This window comes from Prionailurus viverrinus, chromosome E3 (genome assembly GCF_022837055.1).
Source record: "Prionailurus viverrinus isolate Anna chromosome E3, UM_Priviv_1.0, whole genome shotgun sequence".
Classification (NCBI taxonomy): domain Eukaryota; kingdom Metazoa; phylum Chordata; class Mammalia; order Carnivora; family Felidae; genus Prionailurus; species Prionailurus viverrinus.
In genome coordinates this window covers 5,212,703-5,226,823 of record NC_062576.1, presented here as the reverse complement: position 1 = coordinate 5,226,823, position 14,121 = coordinate 5,212,703, and the positions used below count along the sequence as shown (strand labels likewise).

The following is a 14,121-nucleotide window of genomic DNA, read 5'->3' as shown; positions in this document are numbered from 1 at the left end:
GGTGAGACGCGCATGCGTGGGCCAGGAGCTGCTGGATGCTCCCCCAGAGAGGCTGATGCGTTGTCTCCGTCTGCCCCCTAAAGGTAAGTAGGAAAATTAAAATACACGAGAAGGTGAACAGTGAATTTTAAAGGGTTGTACAGTGTCAGTGTTCTGAGTCCTGCGGAACTGTACACTTAAAAATTGTTAAAATAGTAAGTTTTATGTAATGCATGTCTAACCGCAATTGTAAAAAGGGCCTGAGGGGCAGAACATGCTCCCCGCTTAGATTGTTTCAGGACTTCAGCCATTGTTGTTCAACGTTAACTGATGTAAAATTTAATCTATTTTTCTTGTTTTAAATGTTTATTTATTTATTTTGAGAGGGGGGGTGGAGGGGCAGAGAGAGAGGGAGACCGAGAATCCCAAGCAGACTCCACGCTGCCAGCACAGAGCCCATCGTGGAGCTCCATCTCGCCAACCGTGAGATCATGATCTGAACCGAAATTAAGAGTCAGATGCCCTGAGCCACCCAGGAGCCCTTAAAATTTAATCTTTAGGGGCACCTCGGTGGCTCGGTCGGATGAGCGTCTCACTTCGGCTCAGGTCATGATCTCAGGGTTTGTGGGTTCGCGCCCTGCATCTGGGTGTGTGCTGATAGCTCGGAGTCAGCTTCGGATTCTGTGTCTTCCTCTCTCTCGGCTCCTCCCTTGCTTGCACTCTGCCTCTCTCTCTCTCTCTCTCTCTCTCTCTCTCTCTCTCTTTCTCTCTCTGGAAAATAAATAAACATTATTTTTTTTTAATTCTGATCTTTAATAATTATGATATGAATTAAGCCCCTAATATAAAAAAGTAATAATATTGAAACTTACAAAACTTCTAGTATTCCGGTTCGGGGTGTTTTGTTTTCTTGACAGTGAGTTTTTACATTCATACTTCAGCATATAGGCTTCTATCAGAGATTTTCATGGTGTGAAAGTAGATGCTTTATTTCTAGTTTCAGACAAAGTATTTCATGTCATTACTTCTTGCTACCAATGAAAGTCTGGGAATTTGGTACAGGTGAGGAAAAAACGAGTTGCACTGATGAAATTAAAAGCAAGCCTTGGGGTGCCTGGGTGGCTCAGTCGGTTAAGCGTCTGACCTTGGCTCAGGTTATGATCTCTTGGTGAGTTCGAGCTCTGGCGTCGGGCCCAGGCGTCGGCCTCTGTGCTGACAGCTCAGAGCCTGGAGCTGCTTCAGATTGTGTGTTTCCCTCTCCATCTGCCCCCCCACCACCCATGCTCCGTCTCTCTCTCAAAAATAAATAATAAAACATTGAAAAAAAATTAAAAGCAAGCCTTTAGCCCTCTAAGAAAATTAGAAAGCAACAGTGTGAAAATAGATTTTTTTTTGAAAATAGATTTAAATGCAAAATTGCTTTGCCCCAAAATGGGTTTGCAATAGTAATCATTTATAGAAGTCATTTAAAATTTTTCTACCCTGAGGGGCACCTGGGTGGCTCAGTTGGTTAAGTGTCCAACTTCAGCTCATGTCATGATCTCACAATTTGTGAGTTGGAGCCCTGTGTTGGCTCTGTGCTGACAGCTCAGAGCCTAAAGCCTGCTTCAGAATCTGTGTCGCCCTCTCTACCCTTTCCCCTGTTCATGCTCTCTCTCTCTCAAAAATAAATAAACATGAAAAATTATTTTTTTAAAAATTCTCTACCCTGAAATAAATTCACGTTCAAAATCATTTTTAAAAAATTTTTCATTTTACTCATCTATAATACAAAGAAGGTTAAAAATAGGTTATAAATCATTTCTAGTATTGTCTTTATGACAATTATTTAACACTATAATTTTTCTTTAAATGTCTACTGTGTAAAGATAGTACTTTGGGGGGGGGGTGACTGGCTGGCTCAGTTAGTGGAGCATGCAATTCTTGATGTCAGGGTCATGAATTTGAGCCCCAGGTTGGGTGCAGAGATTATTTAAAAGTAAAAATATTTTTTTTAATTGTACTTTTTGATGCTCATAATCCTATGTTTACTATCCATTGTGTTTCAGGCCAAGACCATTTTAAGTAAGTATTTCAGGGTTTTTGGGTTTGGGCTAGTTTTATTATTATTAAAATAATATTTTTTAAAGTCTTTGCACAAATCTTTAGTTTCCCTTATTTTTGCAACATTATATTTTGCCACATTTATTGCTGCCATAAGAAGCTCACTTCCCTTTTTTTTTTTTTTTTTTGGTAAGCTATTTTTTTCTTTCAGCGCTCAGTGGATGCTATCTCTGAGGATGCAGAAAACATGGTGCTGAATTATCATCATCATTCAAGCTACCCTTCCCCAAAAAGCAAAATGAACACTTCTTTGCACAGTATTTAGAAAACAATTTAAAGATTTTAAAGGCTAGAGTCTTCAGTGGAAAATTTGCCGAAATTACAAAATCAATCTGACAATGTGTGAACAGGTTTGGAGATCAGCTGAATTTATTCTTAGGCCTGTAAAGATTTTCACTGGGTGGAGATTTGGCAGTCCTGTTTATTAGAAGTATGTTGAAAGACCAGATGGGCTGCAGGGATGTGAGATATATATATATATATATATATATATATATATATATATATATATATATATATATATATATATGTATATCCTCCTTGGTTATTCATTTCTTTAAATGCCTTTGAGGCAAGAAGGCATTTTTAACAAGGCATCCAGTTGCCATAAGCAATGGCAAACAGAATTAACACAAAACCACCCTGAGCAAGGTAAAAAGCCTTCTGTGATTAAACAAAATGGGAGGTCAAAGAGAACACGAAGGAACACTAACAAGATTTGAGGTTTAATGTATATCAAGGTTAACTAGTTCTAAGCTATAGAGCAGGCTGGTAAATTAGCCTAGCCTCCTGCTTTAGCATTTAACTCAGCCCCCATTTTCTGGCATCTCTGGGAAGACATTCTGCTAATTATAAGTTGAGAAACAGGCAGAATTAATTATAAGTCAGTGTGAAAAGTATTTCCACAGAGGTTCATAAAGGTTATGAAAGAAGGTAGGAGAAAAGACACTGACACAAATAGGAAAATAATTTTATTCACACTCGATCAACAGGATCCAAGTGATTCACCTACAACCTTCTCTCCTGCTGTGAGTGCGCAGGCTCAGGTGAGGGAAATAGTAGGCTTTTTTCTTTCCAGCTTCACCTGATAGGAAAAGCACAGGGAGGCAGAGTTCCACATTCAGCAGCTTCTTGGAGCTCTGTGACCTGGTTCTGTACAATGAGGAGAAGGGCACCCATCCTACAGGGTATTTGTGAGAAATAAATGAGAGCAAGTGTGCATAGCATCCAGCACAGTCCTAGGCAGATAGAGGGCGCCCAGAAAGTCGTAGTTATTTTCATGCTTAGGTCCCTGGAGTCCTTACAGTACAAGCCTAGTGGATCCATTAATAATCATAATTAGTGGCACCTGGCTGGTTCAGTTGGCAGACCATGCCACTCTTGACCTTGGGAGTCCTGAGTTTGAGCCCACGTTGGGGACAGAGGTTATTTGCAAAAAGAGGGACGCCTGGTGGCTCAGTTGGTTAAGTGTCCAACTCTTGATTTCAGCTCAGATCATGATCTCACAGTTCATGAGTTCGAGCCCCATAATCAGAGAAAGGATTCTCTCTCCCTCTTACTCTGCCCTACCCCTGCTTGTGCTCTCTTTTTCTCAAAATAAATGAACAAATTTTAAAAATAAAAAATTTCCAATTTTGAGGTTTCAATGCAATAAAAAGTAAAGAAATGAAAAAATACAAAATACAAATATATATATGTGTATATATATATATATATATATATATATATATATAGTTACCAAAAAAATCATTACAATGATAATGTTTAACTATGGATCACAAGCAACCCAAAAATGAAACACCTAGATTACATTGCTGGAAAAGAGGATGGACACGATGATCCAGAATGTTGGTCAGAAATAATTTATATTTCTTTGCTGACTCCCATGGAGACTTGAAAGGGTGGGATGGATTTAAGTATGAGAGCTCAGTTGCCACTGTGAGAAATGTCAAGTTTCCTATCTCTTACTGAAGGGCCCTTTCCAGGTACGCAACATTATTTCAACAGATTAAGGTCAATGTGAATCAATGACAAGGTGCTGGTATGGAGTCATTCTATTTATTTCCTTTTTTATTTCTTTTTATTTTTTCTTTTTTTTTCACTTTACTTTTTTTTTTTTTTTAAGCGTTTATTCATTGGGGCGCCTGGGTGGCTCAGTCGGTTAAGCGTCCGACTTCGCTCAGGTCATGATATCATGGTTTGTGAGTTTGAGCCCCGCATTGGGCTCTGTGCTGACAGCTCAGGCTGACAGCCTGCTTTGGATTCTGTGTCTCCCCGTCTCTCTGCCTCTCCCATGCTCATGCTCTGTCTCTCTCTGTATCTCAATAATAAATAAACGTAAAAAAAATTTTTTTTTCCAACGTTTATTTATTTTGGGGACAGAGAGAGACAGAGCATGAACGGGGGAAGGGCAGAGAGAGAGGGAGACACAGAATTGGAAACAGGCTCCAGGCTCTGAGCCATCAACCCAGAGCCCGACGCGGGGCTCGAACTCACGGACCGCGAGATCGTGACCTGGCTGAAGTCGGACGCTTAACCGACTGCGCCACCCAGGCGCCCCAAAAAAAATTTTTTTTAAGAGTTTATTCATCTAGAGAGAGGGAGAGAGAGAGAATCCCCAGTAGGCTCTGGGCTGTCAGCATGGAACCCTACATGGGGTTCGATCTCACCAACTGTGAGATCATGACCTGAGCCAAAATCAAGAGTTGGACACTTAATCAACTGAGCCACCCAGGTGCCCCATCCCCTACACTCATTCTTAGGTTAAAAAAAAAAAAAAAAGTGTATATAGATGTGTGTGTGTGTACATGCATGCACACAAACCTATGTGTGTATAAAAATACACATTATATGTGCATTTATACCCATATTCATGTATGTATATATGGATGGATGTATATACATATTTATTTAAGTTTACTTACTTTGAGAGAGAGGGAGAAACAGAATCCCAAGCAGACTCTTTGCCATCAACACAGAGCCTGACGTGGGTCTCGAACTCACAAACCAGGAGATCGTGACCTGAGCTGAGATCGAAAGTCAGATGCTTAACCAACTGAGCCACCCAGGTGCCCCTATACATATTTATACATATATACACGTATGTGGGGTTTGGGGGATCTTTTATTTTTTCTTTTGTTTATTCTTTAAATAAAAGGATAAACCATACATTTGTTTTAAAGTGCTTACCTTTACTGAGAGGGAAAGGATAGGGTAAAGGGTGAAGATTAAAGCTGTGCTTCCCTGAGCATACCTCATTTTGTAGAATTTGAGTTTGGAACCAGGTACATATTTGATACAATTATAAAACAAAGTTAAAATTCTTTAAAAATCCCTAATACTCGAAAGCAAAATGAAATCAATGAGCCTGTATATCCAGTTGGTGGCACAACACAGAGAGGAACCATTCCAGGAAATGTCATGGCTACAATTTGTACCAAAAAAGTAACTGCTAATAAGCTCCTAAATCATTTTCAGTAATCATACTGTTGATGGCGCCGTTTGTATTGTTATTCTGAAACTGCTGTGTGTTTGTTCTGTAATGAGTAATTATACTGGTGTTATTGAGAACAAGGAATTTTTGTATGGGAGAAAAGAATTGCCCTCATAAGCTTGATGAGTTTCAATAAAAACACTGTAGTCCTGATTTTGAATCAGAGGTGTGGCACGAACTCAGGTGTCTTTATTGTAAAAATGTGAGTGTGTGTGTGTTTCCTAGCTTCACTTCCTGAAAAGGCCAAGGAATAGTGAGTGACCAACCTAGTAGCAATGAGTGTCTCTAGTCCCCAGCTTGGAGTCTCTGAATATGTTTTCGCATTAAAAGCTAGATTCCCAGTTTGGGGCAGACAGTGTACAGACGAGATGAGCCTAGAACTTCCTGTCACACCAGACATCAAGGAAGCTTTCACAGACCACTAGGGTTCTGTCAGAAAGAGTTACAAGCCAATTTAAAAAGGTTCAATGGGATAATCTAAGCACCAATAAAGGTAATAACTACAATAGTATGAAACATACCAAATACGGGCAATCTCTGAGTTCATTATGGTATTTGTATTAATTTCCTTGGGCTGCCCTAATGAATTAACACAAACTAGCTTAAAACAACAGAAGTTTATTTTCTCGCAGTTCTGGAGGCTACAAGCCCAAAATCAAGGTGCTAGGGTCCCTGGGTGGCTCAGCTGGTAGAACATGTGACTCTTGATCTCAGGGTTGTGAGTTTGAGCCCCATGCGTGGCATAGAGTTTACTTAAAAAATAAAGAGGTGCTTGAGTTACTCAGTTGAGTGTCCTACTCTTGATTTCAGCTCAGGTCACAATCCTAGAGTGGTGGGATTGAGTCCTGTGTGGGGCTCCATGCTAAGCATAGAGTCTGCTTGGGATTCTCTCTCTCTCTCTCTCTCTCTCTCTCTCTCTCTCTCTCTCTCTCTCTCCCCCCCCCCCTCCAGCTCACGTGCACACTCTCTCTCAGTCTCTCAAAGAGAAAACTAAAAATAAATAAATAAATAAATAAATAAATAATAGGGGCACCTGACTGGCTCAGTCAGTGGCGCATGGGACTCTTGATCTCAGAGTTGTGAGTTTGAGCCCCACGTTTGGTTTAAAGATTACTTAAAAACACAGTCTTTTAAAAAATAAAATAATAGAGGCACCTGGGTGGCTCAGTTGGTTGATTGTCCAACTCTTGATTTTGGCTCAGGTCATACTCTCACAGTTTTGGGGACTGAGCCCTGTGTGGGGCTCTGCGCTGACAGTGTGGAAGCTGCTTGGGATTCTCTCTTGCTCCCTCTTTTTCTGCCCCTCCCCTGCTTGCATGCTCTCTCTCAAAATAAATAAACTGTAAAAAAAAAAAAAAAAACTTTTAATAAAAAAGTAAAAAGTAAAATAAATAACATTAAAAATGATAGTAATTAATATTTATTTTGATAAAGTACAAGAGAGCAGGGGAGGGGGCAGAGAAAGAGTAAGAGACAGGATCCCAGGCAGGCAACGTGGGGCTTGAACTCATAGACTGTGAGATCAGGACTGGAGCCAAAACCAAGTCAGACACTTAGCCAACTGAGCCACCCAGGTGCCCCCTAAAAATAGTAATAATTAAAAAACAAAAGCAAACTGTTGTCCTGACCACAACCCCTCTGAAGGTGCCTGGGAAGAATTCTTCCTTGCTTTTCCAGCTTCTAGCGGTTGTAGCAATCCTTGGCGCCCCTCAACTTGAAGCTGCATCGCTCCAATCTCTGCCTCTTTCTTCACTGGGCTGCCTTCTCTGTCTATCTGTGTGTCCTCTTGTAAGGACACCAATCATTGGATTTGGGGCCACTGTATACTTCATCTCAACTAATTCCGTGTATAAAGACCCTATTTCCAAACGAGTTCCCATTCTGAGGTTCCAGGTGGACAGGAATCTTTTTGGAACACTATTCAACCCAATTCAGTACCTAATAACAATAACAAAACCAAAACCAATCTCACTGGTTACCTTTGGAAAATGCTTGGAGACAAATTCATTTTCTGTGAACTAGTAAATAAAGTGAAAGAGTAGAGCATTTATCCTACTTCCTCTGTATAAACTGAACTTCAGGGCAAATACTTAAGGGTATATTTCTCTTTATTGAGGGGCCCCTGCTAATAAGTAAAACAGGAATGTGAGAATCAGAGTATCACCATTTTATAGCCCTTAATAATTAATGAATCTAACAACTAACCATTGATGAGTGTTAACATCACAAAAAGAAACCACCAGACATGTGACTCCTGAGGAAATACATTGGAAAAAAGAATGGAATCTGAATCCATTAAGCCTCTAGACCTAATTACCAGAGGAACATATTAAATGTCTGCAATGATGCAGCCAGAAAAATCAAGATTGTAACATTTACAAAAAAGATACTTAAAAAAGAATTAAAGGGAAACTTTGAAATCTGAAAACACACTTGAGAGACTTTTATCTACAAATCCAACATATGGATTTTATTTTCAAAAAGTCAACTGTAAAAAAAAATTAAGAGGGGACATTGGGAAAATTTGATAATGTTAAGGAATTATTATTTTTTTAAGGTTAATAATGGAGTTATGGTTAAATTTATTAAAAATTTATATTTTTTAAGGTTTGTTTATTTTGAAAGAAAGAGCAAGTGGGGAGGGGCAAAGACAGGGAGAGGGAGAATCCCAAGCAGGCTCCGCACTGTCAGTTCAGGGCCCAACATGGGGCTCAATCCCACGAACTGTGAGATCATGACCTGAGCTGAAACCAAGAGTCAGTTGCTTAACTGACTGAGACACCCAGGTGCCCCAAAAGTTTGCACTTTAAAAGTGCATACTAAAATATTCACAAATGTCATGTAACTTGATTCCAAATAGTGAGAGTGGGTATGGATGACCCAAAATGACCCATAAAATTGATCATTGCTAAATCAGGTGCTGTATATATATGGACATGTACTCTGCTACTCTGTCTGCTTTTGCATACATTTAAAATTTTCCATATTTAAAAATTATTTTTGAGATGATCCGAGAAAATTGGCCATGAGTTAGGCATATCTGATATTAAAGAATTATTGTGTTTAGGGTGCTAATATCTTTATAGCTATTTTATTAAGTCTTTCTCTTAGAGATTCAACCTAAAGTAATTATGAATAAAATCTTATGATGAAGGGAATTTGCTTTAAACTACTTTGGTGTAGGGGCACCTGGGTGGCTCAGTCGGTCGAGCGCCCAACTCTTGATTTCTGCTCAGGTCGTGGTCCCAGGGTCATGGGATTTAGCCCCTTGTCCGGCTCCATGCTGGGCAAGGAGTCTGCTTAAGATTGTCTCTCTCTGTCTGTCTGTCTGTCTGTCTGTCTCTCCCTCTGCCCCTCAACCCACTCACTCTCTCTCTCTAAAAAAAAAAAAAAAAAAGAAGAAGAAGAAGGAGGAGGAGGAGGAAAAGAAAAGAAGAAAAGTATGCCAGTGTGGAGAATGAGGAGAAAGGTGACATAAAACTAGCCTCATATTTATTATGATCGGTGTTGGGCTCTAGGTGCCTAAGAGTTTGTCAGGCTCCTCTATTTTTCTGTATATTTGAAAGTATCTTTACTAAGGAGTTAAAATAAAAATAAAACCCAAAGACAATAAATATAATGTTTCTGTTAAACTACAAAGTGTCAAAAGTTTTCAAGTGTCTTTCATTGTTATCAGCATCAGTTAACAAAACTAATGTTCATGAGACATAGCGGACAGACAATATTTTTTAAGTGAATGATCACTCCAAGGATGTGTCAGAATCAAAAGCATGACATTTAAAAATCATGGAACAGGGTGCCCGGGTGACTCAGTCAGTTAAGCATCTGACTTTTCATTTTGGCTCAGGTCATGATCTCACACGTGGGTTCATGGGTTCAAGCCCTGCATTGGGCTCCGTGCTGACAGTATGGAGACTGCTTGGGATTCTCATTGTCTCCCTCTCTCTGTCTCACCCCCATGCACTCTTGTGCTCTCGCTCTCTCTCAAATAAATAAACTTTCAAAAGTCATGGGTCATCTAGGTAAATCCAGATTATTCTCCTTGATGTTAACCGTCATGAAATAAACTGCAAAATTTATTTAGTGTCTGTGGAATGCTTAAAGTTCTATACAGCTTAACAAAAAGCTAAGCATAACGCAAATTGCAAATTATTTTTTTAGGTATCAATATAGTGGTTCTCCATAGTCTCATTTCAAATTTTCAGTTTTGACCAAGGTAAGTGTCCCTGTGATGCCTTTTTTATGAGTACTGCTTGAAGACAAAAGAAGTCAACATTGAATAGGCTATTGATGTTTCTACCTGCATGCTAATTGAATACTCTCCCACTGTACCACTTACAGTGTGTGTCTGTGGGGCTCCCCCAGCTCCACAGGATAATGAATGTAGGAGTGGCCATCATCATTCCACAGGACCCTGCTTGCTGTCTATTGTTTGAAGTATTTTAAGCTTAGGAGTGATTTTTTCAAGTTTATTTATTTTGAGAGAGAGAGAGAGAAAGAGAGAGAGAGAATGCAGGGGAGGGGCAGAGGGAGAGGGAGAGAGAGAATCCCAAGCAGGTTCGGCACCAGCAGTACAGAGCCCAATGTAGGGCTCGAACTCCTGAACCATGAGATCATGACCTGAGCCAAAGCCAACAGTTGGACACCCCACCAGCTGAGCCACCCAGACGCCCCAAGTTTGGGAGTGATTTGCTACCTAGCAAGAGATAACTCATACATCAAGGACAAAGGTTTAAAAACATGGCAGAATCCCTTTGCAGGCTGGATTACCAAGGGCTAAGATTTTTCAGGAACAGAAGCTTTGAACAAAGACTCTAACGGACTGACTGACTTTGATGCTGGCCACAGGCAAGGGGATGTCAGCAAGGGTAGTGAAAGGGGAAGTGAAAGATGTCAGTTACAGGCTTGTTCCTTGTGGAAATGGAGGCGGTGGATAGTGTCTGGCTGCATTTCCTCGCTTGCTGTATCATTGTTTAGAATCTGTGACATCTCTTTCCTCCTCCTGCTTCTTGTTATTCTATATAAGATGAGTTGGTGGTGGTTGTACTTCCGTTTGGCCCACAGATTGCAGAACTTGAGATAGGACTGAAGGCAGAGAGCACATCCCAGAGGTCCTGGAATTGGGGCCTTCGCCATACCTGGACTGGATTCTGTGTTTCTCTCCCCAAGATGGGTGAGGGTGTTCTTGGTTGAGTATGAGATTGTGATGGTTACATTATGGTGGGTGAGAGCATCTAAAAATATTTCGTGTGTGGAAAGATATATGTGTGTGAGTGCCGGACAGCCAGATGGCACACGGTGCCTGGGGGCAGGACCTGACAATTGTCCTGTAGGACCCACTCTTTTCTTCCTGAGGGGGAATAGATTTTTTTTTTTTTTAGCAAGGCCTGTATCTCCCAGCCCGCACAGTGGCTTTGTGTGGTCATGTGACTGAGTTCTGGCAGATGGGGTGTAAGAAGTGAGGGAGTTTCCCGGGATCACCCTGAAGAGACCCTTCATTCACACTCCACCCCACCCTTGCCTCCCTGTTTCCCCATCTTCTTGGAACTCGTGTGCTGGCTTGAGCTCCACCTTGGTACGTGAGGAAGGAGCTGGACCTTCAGGCTTCATAGATAAGAGGAACATACCGGCCTGAATTACTCACCTCTGGATTTAAAAACAAAATTTTTTTTTAATGTTTATTTTTGAGAGAGACTGAGAACGTGAGTGGGGGAGGGTCAGAAAGAGAGGGAGACCCGGAATCTGAGCTGTCAGCACAAAGCCCAACACAGGGCTCGAACTCGCGGACCTCGAGAGATCATAACCTGAGCCGAAGTTGGACACTTAGCTGACTAAGCCACCCAGGCACCCCTGGATTTTTACATACCAGTGGCATAAACCTTGATCTTGTCTAAACTGCTGTCACTTCAGATCTCTGTCATTCTCACTGAAACTAATCCTAATGAATACAATGGTACCTTTTCATTTTCCCTGACCAGCCACAACTTCCCTCTTTCAGGAGGACTTCCTCTAACCCATTCCTTGTGCTTCCGGTGGGCTGTGAGTCACAGGATGGACTCCCTTTTCCCCAACAGGCAGGTAGGTGACCAAACCTTACTGATGAGAATACCAGCCCGCTTGCCAGGAACTGAAGCCTGAGTGGAGCTGAGGAGGGACCATAAGGCAACTGACACCCCCCAAAATCACTGCCCCCCCAGGTGGGCTGTGTCTGACATTGCTCCCGTACTCCTGGCTGCCCAAGAACAAAGGAAAGGGGAAAGCAAATGGGTAACTGACTAGAGGTCAGAGTCCTGCTGGACAGGAGTCTCCATTGGTTTGCAAATCTCTTGGTAAATTACAAGAAAAGGGCAATCTTATCAATAGCCTAATCTCCAGAATCTCCCTACTATTAATGATCTCGATTTGCTAAAGGGAAAGACAACCTAACCTTGACAATAGCTAGGCCTCCAGCAACTTTCTCCTTCACTCTTTCACTCCTTGGGAGCGTTCCTTAGCATATGGAAATCCCATTAAGAAACTTCCTCTTCAGTCCCCTAACTCCATAGTACACAACCAGTCACTCTTCACAACCCCAGTGCAGCTCTTTCTGCCCACGGTCCCTATGCTTTAATAAAATCACCATTTTGGGGGGCGCCTGGGTGGCTCAGTTGGTTGAGCGTCCCAGGTCATGATCTCGCGGTTCACCAGTTCCAGTCCCACATCCAGCTCCGTGCTGACAGCTCAGAGCCTGCAGCCTGCTTCTGATTCTGTGTCTCCCTCTGTTTCTGCTCCTCCCTCAGCTTGTACTCTGTCTCTCTGTCTCAAATAAATAAAAACATTAAATAAATAAATAAAAATAAAATCACCGTTTTGCACCGAAGACATCTTCAAGAATTCTTTCTTGGCCATCGGCTCTGGACCCCCATCCCTCCAAAACCCCATCAGAGCCGCACCTGCAGGCAGGTGAGCCTGATATTGTCATGTCAGTGTCCTGGGGAGAAGATCCTTGAGGTCCCCAGAGCAGCCCTGGGTCCTGTCTTTTCTGAGCCCCAGTCACTCAACTTGTCCTTAGATTCCATGAGCTCACCAGTGTTCTTCCCATTCATATCTTTGTTTTTTCTCAGTCCAGAGTAGCTTTCTGCTGCCTGCACCCCCAGAACCACAGCCCATGATGTCCTCTCATCTTTCCTTTGCCTTCCCATTGTTTCGCCTCTGGTTGTGCCAGTATCCCCACCCTGATGCCCCTTAGTCACTTGTTCCATAAAAATGTCATCCCATAACTTCGTTGCTTAAAGCAACAACCATCATTTTACTATCCTCTCTCACTGCCGTGGGGGTGGAGTCAGCTGCACTAAACAGGTCTCATTTGGGGGCTCTCACGTTTGCAGTCAAATGGCAGCAAGAACTGCTGTCCTCTTAAAGGCTTCCTGCATTTTCCAACACGACAATTCCTTGACGCTAACTGGGTGTCCAACAATCAACTTAGTTCTGGCACTACCTTCCTGGAGTTAGCATCAGACTCCACAGGTTTTAAGGTCTCAGTCCCATAACACAACCCCTTCTTTGGACACCAATCACAAGTCCTGGGAGCTACTCATGATTCTGACAAGCAGCCTATAAATTCAAGGGTTCCCAGACCCCTGTTCAGGTCTGATACTTCACAAAAATGACTCACAGAACTCAGGAAGTCGCTGTGAACTTGCAGTTACTGGTTTACTATGAAGGGTACAAATGAACAATCAGATGAAGAGCCCACCAGGATACAATGGAATACCAAGGAAGAGGCGCCTGGGTGGCTCTGTTGGTTGAGCGTCCAACTTCACCTCAGGTCATGAGCTCGCGGTTCATGGGTTCGAGCGCCACGTCAGGCTCTGTGTTGACAGCTCGGAGCCTGAAGCCTGCTTCCAATTCTGTGTCTCCCTCTCTGCCTCTCTCCCATTCACGCTCTCTCTCTCTCTCTCTCTCTCTCTCTCTCTCTCTCTCTCAAAAATAAACATTAAAAAAAGAAAACAATGAAATCCTGTCATTTGTGACAACGTGGGTGAACCTGGAGGACACTATGCTAAGTGAAATAAGCCAGACACAGAAGGACAAATGCTGCGTGATACCCTATAGATGAGGAATCTAAAATAGCCAAACCGGGGAGCCTGGGGGACTCCGTCAGTTAAGTGTCCAACTTGTGATTTCAGCTCAGGTCACGATCTTGCAGTTCATGGGATGGAGCCCAGCTGACAGCACAGAGCCTGCTTGGGACTCTGTCTCTTCATCTCTGCCCCTCACCCACTTGAGCTCTCTCTCTCTCTCTCTCTCTCTCTCTCTCTCTCTCTAAAATAAATACATTAATTAAAAAAATATAGCCAAACTCCTAAGAGAGCAGAATGGTGGCTGCCAAGAGATGGGGAAAAGGGGAGGTGTTAGAGTACAAAATGTCAGTTGCACAAGTTGAGTAATCCTAGAGATTTATGCACAGCATAGCCTCTATATTAACAATATTGACTGTATAATTAAGCATTTGCCAAGAGCGCAAGTCTTATGTTTTCTTATAACAACGATAATAGCAAGTAAAG

General features: G+C 42.0%; 1 long non-coding RNA gene across 2 annotated transcripts; it reads left to right on the top strand.

Annotated features, from left to right (window-relative positions):
- The first annotated feature begins 1 nt into the window (after window position 1).
- LOC125154709 (uncharacterized) lies at window positions 2–3,526 on the top strand. Of its 2 annotated transcripts, XR_007147890.1 has the most exons (4): window positions 29–83; window positions 2,028–2,043; window positions 2,217–2,432; window positions 3,075–3,526. It is a non-coding gene; the product is annotated as an uncharacterized LOC125154709 (long non-coding RNA). The 2 variants fall into 2 exon arrangements; XR_007147891.1 differs by lacking the exon at window positions 2,028–2,043 and having other exon boundaries at window positions 2–83.
- The last annotated feature ends 10,595 nt before the right edge of the window (window positions 3,527–14,121 follow it).